Below are 11,179 nucleotides of genomic sequence, written 5' to 3'. Positions count from 1 at the left end.
CAATAGGATACAGAGACCTTTTCTAAGGCCCTGCCCATTAAAGCAGAAGCCAATCACATGCTGATGACGGGATCCTCTCAACGTTAACAATCGTCAGAGGTTTTGGCGCTTAAGGCGCGTTCATGGTGCTGGTGGTGATAACCATTAACATCCAATAACGGAGCATCGAACGCTACTGCTTACTGGCGCTGACGAGACGCGGAGTTGGAGTGGTGATCCGCTCAAATCAGTGCAATCCGTTTGGCAGGAGCAATGAACTGTCAGCGCATTTAATTAATCATTCCTCACTGAATTTCACGCGTTTTTTTGTCAGACGTGTAGCTATGATAAAGGACACATGGTTTGGCGTGTTTTATCATTCATAGTTGGCTTAACAGTGATATAATATTCTTATATGCTATAAGTGTCCAGACGTCCGAGATCAAAACTGGGAACATAATCCCCGAGAAGGGGAAAAAAAACGGTCAGCCATTTTTAAGTTGAAGAAGCAATATATGATTAGGCTATATATACATATATATCCTACATAAACAATGTATGAATACATTAGATATCTATTGTCTTACCTTATAGACTGTATCTCTGACTGTTGCTGCAGCAGCAGAGTTTATTCTGTCTTGACACTTTGTATTGATATTTTGTATTTACATTTATTAACAGCATTCTTTCCTTTAATTATTATAATGTTTACAGTGATTGTTTTATATGTATTTTTATTTATGTCGCTTTGGAATAAAGCGTCTGCCAAATGCTTAACCAACATGAACGTTTTTATATCAGCTAAAACCACCAATCTGCTTCACTGGATTCAGATAAAACTAAATTCTGTCTTACCCAACAATGTTAGTATTTGAATATTGTTACTTGAATGACTCAATTTATATGGTTACAATTATACTGTTAAGAAAGTATTGTCTTATACTTTGCCTAAAATGGGAATGCGTCATGATACAAATCTGCTGATGGAATGTTTATTTGTGGATGGATGGATGGAATGGACTGGAGTTTGCAGATGGGAATTGATACAGGAAAATTATCAGACCAGAACGAGTGAAATTCAAATTACCATAAAAAGCAGCCAGGGTAAATGCAGACTGACCATTTACAGTGTTTCAAAAATAAGAGAATAAAATACAAAAGAAATATCATGGAAAATAAATCTATCGCATTAGGCCTGATTATCATGAATTAGGAGTGAAATTCAAAATATAATAAAAAGCAGTCAGGGTAAATGCAGACTGACCAATGTAGTGTATGCAAGGCAATGTGAAGGTAAAAAATATCAATATCTGTGTGGGATTAAAACCCAGTTTGGCAATGTGGTGCTGCCTTATCTTAAGAAACACAGACACTGCCAATGATAACAAGTCCGAATGGTGGTTGTCGATGCCAAACTGTGTTCCCCAAGCAGAAAAACATCCTCTGTTCCAATCTCCCCTCGGACTTTATGCTGCTCCCTGGCTCCCCATCCCCACTTCAAGATGGCCGCATTTCTCGCGTCCCAGTAGCCAATGCTGCGTCTATGTATAGGATGTCTATGGTGATAACGAGACGGCTCGGCAGTGATGACGTTCACGCTTACGCGTGTTCTCGACAGCGACCGTACATGTGCACTGCGTTGGGAATTTAAAAGTTCTTCACAGCAGGTTTTTTTATCCGATAAAAAAAAGTCTGAACTAAACAGAACTTAGTAGGATCAGTTTCAAGTTCGAACGCCTTCATTTCCTTGTAGCCTATCACCTATCCTTTTGCTTTTATTTATGAGAAGCACATTGCATTGCCACTGTATGGAAGGCTACACTTGCCCTTATCTAGAGCTGGTTTACCAGTACAAAACGTTTAAAACTGAGCAAAGTCGATGCCAACAGATGGTTAAAACGTCAATCAATAGTCAAGTATGTGATATGATGGTTGATTATTTTATATTAAATGAAACGTTCATGTTCCGCCATGTCCATGTTCGTCACTAGTAAACCATGTCACCGACTGGGCAACTCTGTTATCAAAATCTGGCCCCAGTTGCCGAACGGAAGTAGCATCATAAGAGGTCATGAGGTGTCATTCACGAGAACTTTCCGAAGTCGCAAAAATGTTTTCCCCATAATTTCCAGCGATGTGAACGCACCATAAATCCCTGTCCTGCTGTAGTGTTGTCTTGGGCCCAATCCTGTTACACCCCTTGGTCCAAACCCTTAACCCTACCCCTCAACCCTACCCCTACGAAATGGGACAACAACCCTTCAAGATCCAGTTACACTACATCATTAGCAGTCATTGACAAGGTTTTGATCTTTATTTTAATTTTATTTTTTTGATCTTTTCATATATATGTCTCTTGAATTTTACTGTATAGGTTGAATGTCTTAGGAATGCAACCTTACCCACATGGAAAAACACGGTATGATTAGATAAGAATATTATTCATGCTCACAATCTTTTAGAAACTGCAATATTGCACTTTATTTTGGATCAAACATTATACAAGATCAACATAATATATAAAACCAGAATAATCATAGAACTTGAGGTAGTATGCCATACATGTTAAACACAAATATACAAACAAGAAGCAGTGATATAATGGAACTAATATTGCACATTACAAAAAGAAATCAACCATCACATTTTATCAATAACTCTTTCAAAGGGGCCCAACAAACGGTCGGTTTTAAACCATCAGTGGATGGTTAATATTTCTATGTTCCTGGGGGTTGGGGGATTAAGGGCTGGTTATGGTCCCCCGTTCACACAACACATGAGGATTACGGACCCGTTACGTCCTTGTGGACCGTCTTTGCGTCCACCGCAAGGGCCTGACGTGCGCCTCCCAAAATTTTAAACCTTCCGTCGAGGCGATGCAGCAACAAGGGCTGTGATTGGTCCGCTCACTAAAACCCGACGCAGAACCACAACAGGTTCACGACTGCGTTGAAGCATCTGCATGGTCCTTTTGTAAACGTGGGTCCATATAAGCCCTTTAGGGCTACCAATGCAGAAGAGGTGCTTGAGGTGGAGGGATGGGCTCTGTGATGGCAGTGGCCTCAGTGATCTCCTGAAAGAAAACATAACAAATAAAAATATATTATATGGCAGAACTGGGTTATAAGGCCACATTTTATGTACAATATAATAACTGATAGATAGATAGATAGATAGATAGATAGATAGATAGATAGATAGATAGATAGATAGATAGATAGATAGATAGATAGATAGATAGATAGATAGATAGATAGATAGATAGATAGATAGATAGATAGATAGATAGATAGATAGATAATTTGCCTTGCGGAGCCAGCTAGTCCTGTGCTCGTATGCAAATTAGCCATGTGCGCCAATGTCAATTTGTTTCAGTGAGCAACGAATTAGTGCAGATCATGATTTGCAGATCAGTAAAACATATTTTAACTAGCCTACTACAGCACGCAACGTTTTTTTGTTCTCGGTTATAATTACATTTCAGGAGTTTTTTTTAATATATATATATTGGAGGGAATCACTGCCCTACTTGCTGTCGAAGCACTTTATATACCAAGCAAAACCGTCTCTGCAATATCGCCGAAGTGTATGGTGTAAGATAATCTGGTCAACAGATACGCTTTAGTCTTGGAGTTAACGGTAGGTTTTTATTGAACTGCGCATGCGTACAAGCGGCACTACGGGTAATCCAGGCGGGACAGAACAGACCGTAGTCATGGGAGTAAATCAAACAATACATTACATCTCCCTTCTTATCAAAGAAAAGGCATACAACCTAGGAACAACTCAGAAACATGTTAGCAGCTTAAATGTCCTGACTTCATGTCAAATTAACCTTGACATCCATTTGACTTAAGTAAACAAAGTAACAAACACTTTAACTTTAACTCTGATCACACTAACTTGGAAGTTAATACTTTAAACTTTTGATCAGGCTAACTGGGAAGGAGAGGTTACCAGCACTTCACTTCCATAGGTGTCTTTACCACACCTTGTCCCTAACTAACTTCATGCACACAACTCTGAGGAATACTGTGGGCCATTGTCGGTCATCATGGTTGCAGGGATGCCGTGCCTGCCAAACTGCGCCTTAAGTGTGTCTATGACAGTGCGACTGCGCGTGTCTCTCAATCCGTCCACTTCAATGAATTTTGAGTAGTAGTCCACAAGCAGTATGTACTGTTTCCCTTCGAATTCGAAGAGGTCTGACGCTACTTTCTCAAAGGGAAGGTTGGGCGTTTCCGTTGGTTTGAGCGGTTGTCTGGGCAGTTTATTTTGAAAATCTGCACACAAACTGCAGTTTCTGACTACTTCTTCAATTTGTGCACTCATACCTGGCCAGTAGAGGGCTTCATGAGCTCGCTGTTTGCTTTTCACTATTCCCAGGTGTGATTGGTGTATGAGCCTCAGCATGTGTTCACGCATGGTGGGGGGTACTACTATTCGGAGTCCCTTGAAGATGAGTCCATCGGACAACGCGAGTTGGCTTCTCGAGTCCCAATATGGCTGAATCTGAACAGGCACCTCACGCCTGTGCTCTGGCCAGCCACACTGAATAATCTGTTGGAGACAGCTGAGCTCTTCTTTTGTGCGTACTTGTAGTTCTGTATATTTCTGATTACTGACAGAGAAAAAGTTCAGCATGGAGATGCACTCTAAGCCATCCATCTCTGGTGTGTTCTCCGATAGCTGTGCTCTGGACAGTGTGTCCGGGAGCTCCATGTCTTTTCCTCTTCTATACTGTACAGTGAGATCATACCACTGCAAGCGAAGACGCATTCTCTGAATCCGCATGGGTGTAGACAACAGGAATTTCTTGATGATGTCTTCGAGAGGTTTGTGATCATTGTACACTGTGACATATGTTCCAAATATGTAATTGTGGAACTTAGTGCAGGCATGGACAATGGAGAGTGTCTCTTTTTTAATTTGCGCATAGCGCGTCTCTGCGTCAGTGAGTGACCTTGAGGAGAAAGCGATGGGCTGATCCTCTTGCAGCAGGACCGCTCCTAGTCCGCTGCTGCTGGCATCACAGAATATCACAACAGGCTTTGCAGGATCAAAATACTTCAGCACTGGGGGATGTGTGCACAGCTCTTTTAGTTTGTCAAACGCCTGTTGCTGAGCTGGCTGCCATGCAAACTCCACATCTCTCTTTAGGAGCTGGCGCAGCGGCGCATCCACTTCACTGAGGTTAGGGATGAACTTCGACAGGTAAGTAACAAAGCCCAAGAAGCGGTGGACACCTTCTTTATCCAACGGTGGCGACATGCCCTGAACAGCTTCCACTTTCGCTGGGTCAGGCTTCAGACCATCAACTGTTATCAGGTGTCCCACGTATGGCACAGAAGGCTGGCGTATGTGGCATTTATTGAATTTAAGCTTCAGGTTGTAGCTCGTAGCTTTCTCAACCACTCTGTGCAGAATTGCATCGTGTTCCTGCACTGTGGGGGCAGCTATAAGGATGTTGTCCATCACGCTTACAGCTCCTTCAATGCCCTCGAGCATCTGGTCCATGATGCGCTGGTAGATTTCAGGCGCGCATTTTATACCAAAGGGGAGTCTAAGCCATCTAAACCGACCTATTGGTGTATTGAAGGTTGTGAGGAAGGATGATGATTCATCCAACTCTATCTGCAGAAATCCTGATTTCGCATCTAGGACTGAGAAGACTTTAGCACCTGGTATCATTGAGACAACCTCCTCTACGGTTCGCATGGGGTGATGTTCTCTCTTTATGACTTTATTTAGGTCACTTGGGTCTATGCAGATTCTCACCTTGCCATTTTTTACTACGGCGACCATGGAACTCACCCACTCAGTAGGCTGCTCAACTTTGGTAATGTAGCCATCTTCTTCCATTTCATACAGTTTCTCCAGTATCTTGCCTCTGCCAAGGGCAGCTGGTTGCCTCCATACAGGATGAACTACACCTTTAGCACCTGGTTCGAGCTTTATGGTGTATTTACCTGGCATGGTTCCAGTAGTGCACGTCAGCTCTGGGAACTCAAGAAGTCCAGCAGGAACATGCTGTGTTTCAGTATTGTCAGGGTTTCGTGTGTAGCGCCTCTCTGCATCACTCTCCAGTAAGTCAAGGCGCACAATCAGCCCCAACGCTTCAGCTGAAGCGCCACTGAGCACATTCTCTTGAGCAATGTCCACAATTTCAAACACTGTGGTCTCTTTACACTTTTTTGACTTGACTTGTAGATTAACAGCAGCTACAGGCTTCAGCCGGTGATTGGAGTATGAGCGAAGCACTGTCTCAGAGCGCTGCAGCTCACCTGTGTGGGCAAGCAACTGGTAGCTATTTAGAGTCAATGTGTTACACTTTGCGCCTGTATCAATTCTGAATTTCATTACTTTAGACAGAATTTCCAATTTGACCACCCATTTATCAACAGTGGGGTCTTCGGGCTGCATCATATTTATGCTCAGCATTCCCTCATCATCTGGTGAGTCTTGGTCCGAGTCAATGCTCACAGTGTTTACGGCACGCTTGTGGCACACTGCCACCCAGTGGTTCGGTTTGTGGCAGTAGGAACAAACAGCCTTTTGCTGGACACTTTCCTTGGTTCCACTTGTGATGTGGGTCTTTTCCACACTTGGTGCAGTTTTTTTGACGAGCTGACCGATGCTTGTTGTCGATAAGTAGAATTTCCTTTGTAGGGCATTGCTTTACTTGACACGAATTGCTTCGGTTTAACAGACACCGCTGACATCTGTGAATCCTCTTCTCTAACTATTTTCATTTGTTTTTGTGATAATTCGAATTGCTGAGGAAGTTCTATGGCTTTGTCTAACGTGAGGCTCTCGCCTCTTTCGAGCAGCCGCTCTTGGACCCGCTTCTCTCTCACTCCCGAGATTATGGCGTCAATTAGCATATCGTCAGGCTGAGGATACTCGCAGTCCATCAGAATTAGCCTTACATCCTTCAGGAAGTTATCAAAACTTTCCGTCGGCCCTTGTTTTCTCTGCTTGAAATGGCTGGGCTATCCTCTTATTTTTCCGAGGTCTGATAAAATTGGCAAATTTGTCCAGTACCTTAGACGGATCTTGCTTTTCTCCGTCTTCCCGGGGCAGCGTCTTATAAACCTCCCTGCCTTGCTCCCCGATCCACGTGCCCAGCCAGCCTGGCTGTTGTTTAGGCGCCAAGTCGGAGAGGGGACCCTCAAAGACGAACGTTACGTGACTCCGGAATCTTGAAAACTCTTGATACAAATCCGAGGCGTCCCAATCTATTTTGGGATGTTCGAACTGCGACGAAGCCATTTTCCCACAGTTCCTGTTATTGAAAAACTTCTGACACCATGTAAGGTACTCTGGTCAACAGTTACGCTTTAGTCTTGGAGTTAACGGTAGGTTTTTATTGAACTGCGCATGCGTACAAGCGGCACTACGGGTAATCCAGGCGGGACAGAACAGACCGTAGTCATGGGAGTAAATCAAACAATACATTACATATGGGAGTTCACTCTTTGATATGGCTGTCTGTACTAAAAGCATACGGTTCCTTTAAATGCGTCTGCAAAATTGAATTGTACGTCATGAGCGACTTGAGCAACAAAAGCGAACGGAAATATTCGCAGCGATACTTTATGAGCGGCCAACGCGTCTTTGCAGCGCAATTCGCTTCTGGTGTGAACATACAGTTACATGCAGCGCCGCCATCTCCATACGGCAACCCAACTGTAGAGGGAGGAAACTGGGAATGCCAAGGTCTAGGGTACTGGTACACACGGCCGTACAAACGGCGTCAGGCGACGAGTCCCAGTCCGCTCATGAAGCACACGGGAACGCCACACAGAGGTGGGAGAACCCTGGCTGTACTACGCTGTCATACATCCGCAAGGGAGGGAGTCTTCACTTCACTTTGTGTGTGATGGAGTTTCTTGTCTGCAAGCTGAAAAAACGTTATCCATGTTGAGAAATAACGTCGCTCTCGCCAACAGGCAAAGCGCACAGGGAGAGGGCGAGTAGACAGCTGATAAAAGCTGTCTGGCCCCTCCCACCTTCACATTAGGGTTGGATTTAGTGATTCGTTTCCGCGATTCAGACCCCGTCCACACGGAGCCGATATTTTGGTGAAACCGCATAAGTCTTGTGCGTTTCGGCCGACTGTCCAGACGGAGCCGGCGAATCCGGTGCAAGAAACCGCACATTTCTGAAACCACCCTCGGAGGTGGTTTCAAATCTATCCGGACCTATGCGGTTGTGTTAGGATTCGTGTGTACGCCTGAAACGCAAACGATGACGTCATTAGCCCCCCACCAGCTGGGGGACGTCAGAGTTGCATTGAATTTTTTATTTATTATTTTATTTGTATTCTTTTTGTAGCTTTAAATAAAGCCCCTTGATGAATTTAATTACTAACTGTACATTAAAAAGCATTTCTGCTCAATTTAAAAGGCTGAATCTCCTCGTGACTGAATGTTTGTATACAGAGCGCAGGCTTGATGCGCTCAACTTTTTTCTGTGGAGAACCAGTGCCTTGAATATTTTCTACAGCGTTTCTACAGCTCGACGCGGTTTCGCAATGACTTCGTCTTTACGGAGATATTCCTGAACCGCATGAAACGATCCGGATCCTTTTCGCCCGTTTTGGCTCCGTGTGGATGGGGCCTTAGTTCAGGCCCCATCGGGCCTTAGTTCTTAGTCATTCAGTTCGCCAAGAGGAGTCGTTTGCGAATCGTTCGTTCGTTCGTTCAGTCGAGTTTCCGGTAGCGGTGAATCGAGCGCCTTAAACTGTAATCGGAAAACGCGGTTATATGCTATAGACCCTATCAGGGGCGTAGGAATGAGTTTAACATTGGGGGGGACACATATCGGAAACCTGACAGATCCGGTATAATTTTTAGGTGGGACAAATGCGCCTGTCTCCGATATTGGAGGGGACACGTCCCCTCCGTCCCCCCCGGTTCCTACGCCCTTGGACCCTATAGTATCTGTGGTATAAAGGCTGGTACGAATTTCTAATTATAAATATGTACTTATAGACCGTTGTGATTCCCATTGAAACGAATGGCTGTATATGCTATAGTTATATATGGTTATATGCTATATACCCCAGAGTATATGTGGTATAAAGGCTGGGACGAATTTCAAATGATAAATATGTACACCTAATGTTGAAAGTATACCGTCGCGATTCCCATTGAAACGAATGGCGCGGTGACTAGTCTTCAAAACGAGAGCTGGTAGCTGGTAGTATTAAAAAATGAATTAAGCTATAATCAGACAACGTGGTTATATGCTATTGTAATGACCTCACCGGTGACATAACGATGTACAGTCATAAGTACTTCAAGGAACTTTAATGTAACAAACCAGGTCACTGAAACCCGTAACCAACGGCAAAAATCCACACTAACAACAACCGGTTACCCGGGCAACCCCCCAACCCGGTCCCTTCAACGTGCAAGCCCCCACCCTCCTGTTCAATGGAGCCAGTATCCTGTCATAATTCAAACCTGAAAAAAAAGTTTCAAAGGCTTGTAAATCTGGGTTTGAAAACTCAACACCTTGTAAAAACAGGTTTTGCAACACTGAAAAAAGAGATTATAGCCTGAAAAAAAATCAAAACATCTGCAAACATGATTTTGTGTTCTATTTTATCTTCTTCATCATTTTCACCAACACATTTTCAAAGTTCAATTTTTTTCACAAACACATTTTCAAAGTTTAAAAAATGTCACCAGCGCATTTGCAGAGTTTCAAATCTGGAACTGTTCTAACAGTGTATTTAATTGTTTCCCGGTTTTGAAACCTTGTAAATGGGATTCTGCAAACAGGTGTTCATACATTGAGAAATAAGTTTTGAAAGGTTGAATATTTATTTTTAAAAACTTGTAAAGGTGTAAATTTACACCATTGCAATGTATTTTTTCAGAACTGGCTTTTCAGCACTGACTTTTCAGAGATTTGACCACACAGGCGCAAGCTTTGAGTCACGTGATTATTGGCATTGTTCTGTCGCGCATTCGTTTTGAAACTCCTGACAGTCAAAGGTCTGAAATCGTTGATCTGGCTGAACGAACGATGCGCGAACAACTCCTCTTGGCGAACTGAATGACGCGAACTGTTTCGCGGAAACAAATCAATAAATCCAACCCTAGTTCTGCGCATGCTTGAGATTTTTTCCCGGGGCCATGAACCAGAAGTAGACGGAGACAAGAATCGTTTTGTTGTGCATCTATTTTGTGTAATTATCATGTACGTCACATACAAAATGTAGAAGGATGTAGCTTTACCTTGCTCTTCGTAAGCCATCTTTCTCGAATGCAGTCTGAGTTTGTTGTTGCTGGTGAGGTAAAGAGGTCAGCCGGTGGCTTTATTACCACTATTTGAAATTGGTAGAGCGCCACCTATTGTACCGGGGTATGACATGCTTCGGCCAATGAATCGATTTTCGGACCTTCGTGTATGCTCAGATAATTGCAGTTGTCGAATTGAGGAGCATAGTCGAACTATGGCTGTAATCCGATTAAGCGGTGCATGTAAACCTACTGGGTTAGTTATGTCATTAGTTGCAGATTAGCTGTGAATAAAGTAAACTGGACGGTTGGAACAATATAACCTTTCAAGCCTTTCACGAGGCCTTAAAGGAAACTAAATTACCAAAGTCCATTATTTGAACACTTAGTAAGCCTTAGAATGACTCCACACAACCTGTCGCTAGAGCCAGCTTTCTCGCTCTTTTCATTTCAGTTTAAACATTTTACAGATTTTCATTTTTTTTCATTTTCATTTTTTTGGTGTTCAGCATCAGCATCAGCAACACTGCCATAATTGGGGACATGGACCTTATTAAACCAGGGCTTCATTATGAACAAAATATCTATCTCTTTGGTAAAACAATCCATACGAACAGAGCTAAAATGTCCCATTCGTGTTCTTCCTAATGGAGTTTCACTATCATTGATTAAACAAAAAATATTCTACTAGGCTTAAACCCTAACCTCAATTGAAGTAGCCTGTCCAATGGCTTCTGCCTGTCATTTCTTTCCATATTTAATGTCATTAATACTCAATTGTCATTGTCTAAGAATGGCCGCGATTCTGATCGAATAAGAGATGGCAATAACAATAACACTGGTGTTTGTGTGTGTTTGCATGTTTGTTTGAGAGAGTGTGTGTATGCATGTGTGTGTGTGCATTTGTGTGTGTGAGTGAGAAAGAGATGGAGAGTGTGTTTGTGTTT

Source organism: Pollachius pollachius (genome assembly GCF_949987615.1).
Source record: "Pollachius pollachius genome assembly, chromosome: 4".
Taxonomy (NCBI): domain Eukaryota; kingdom Metazoa; phylum Chordata; class Actinopteri; order Gadiformes; family Gadidae; genus Pollachius; species Pollachius pollachius.
Note: the sequence above shows the minus strand (reverse complement) of the source record.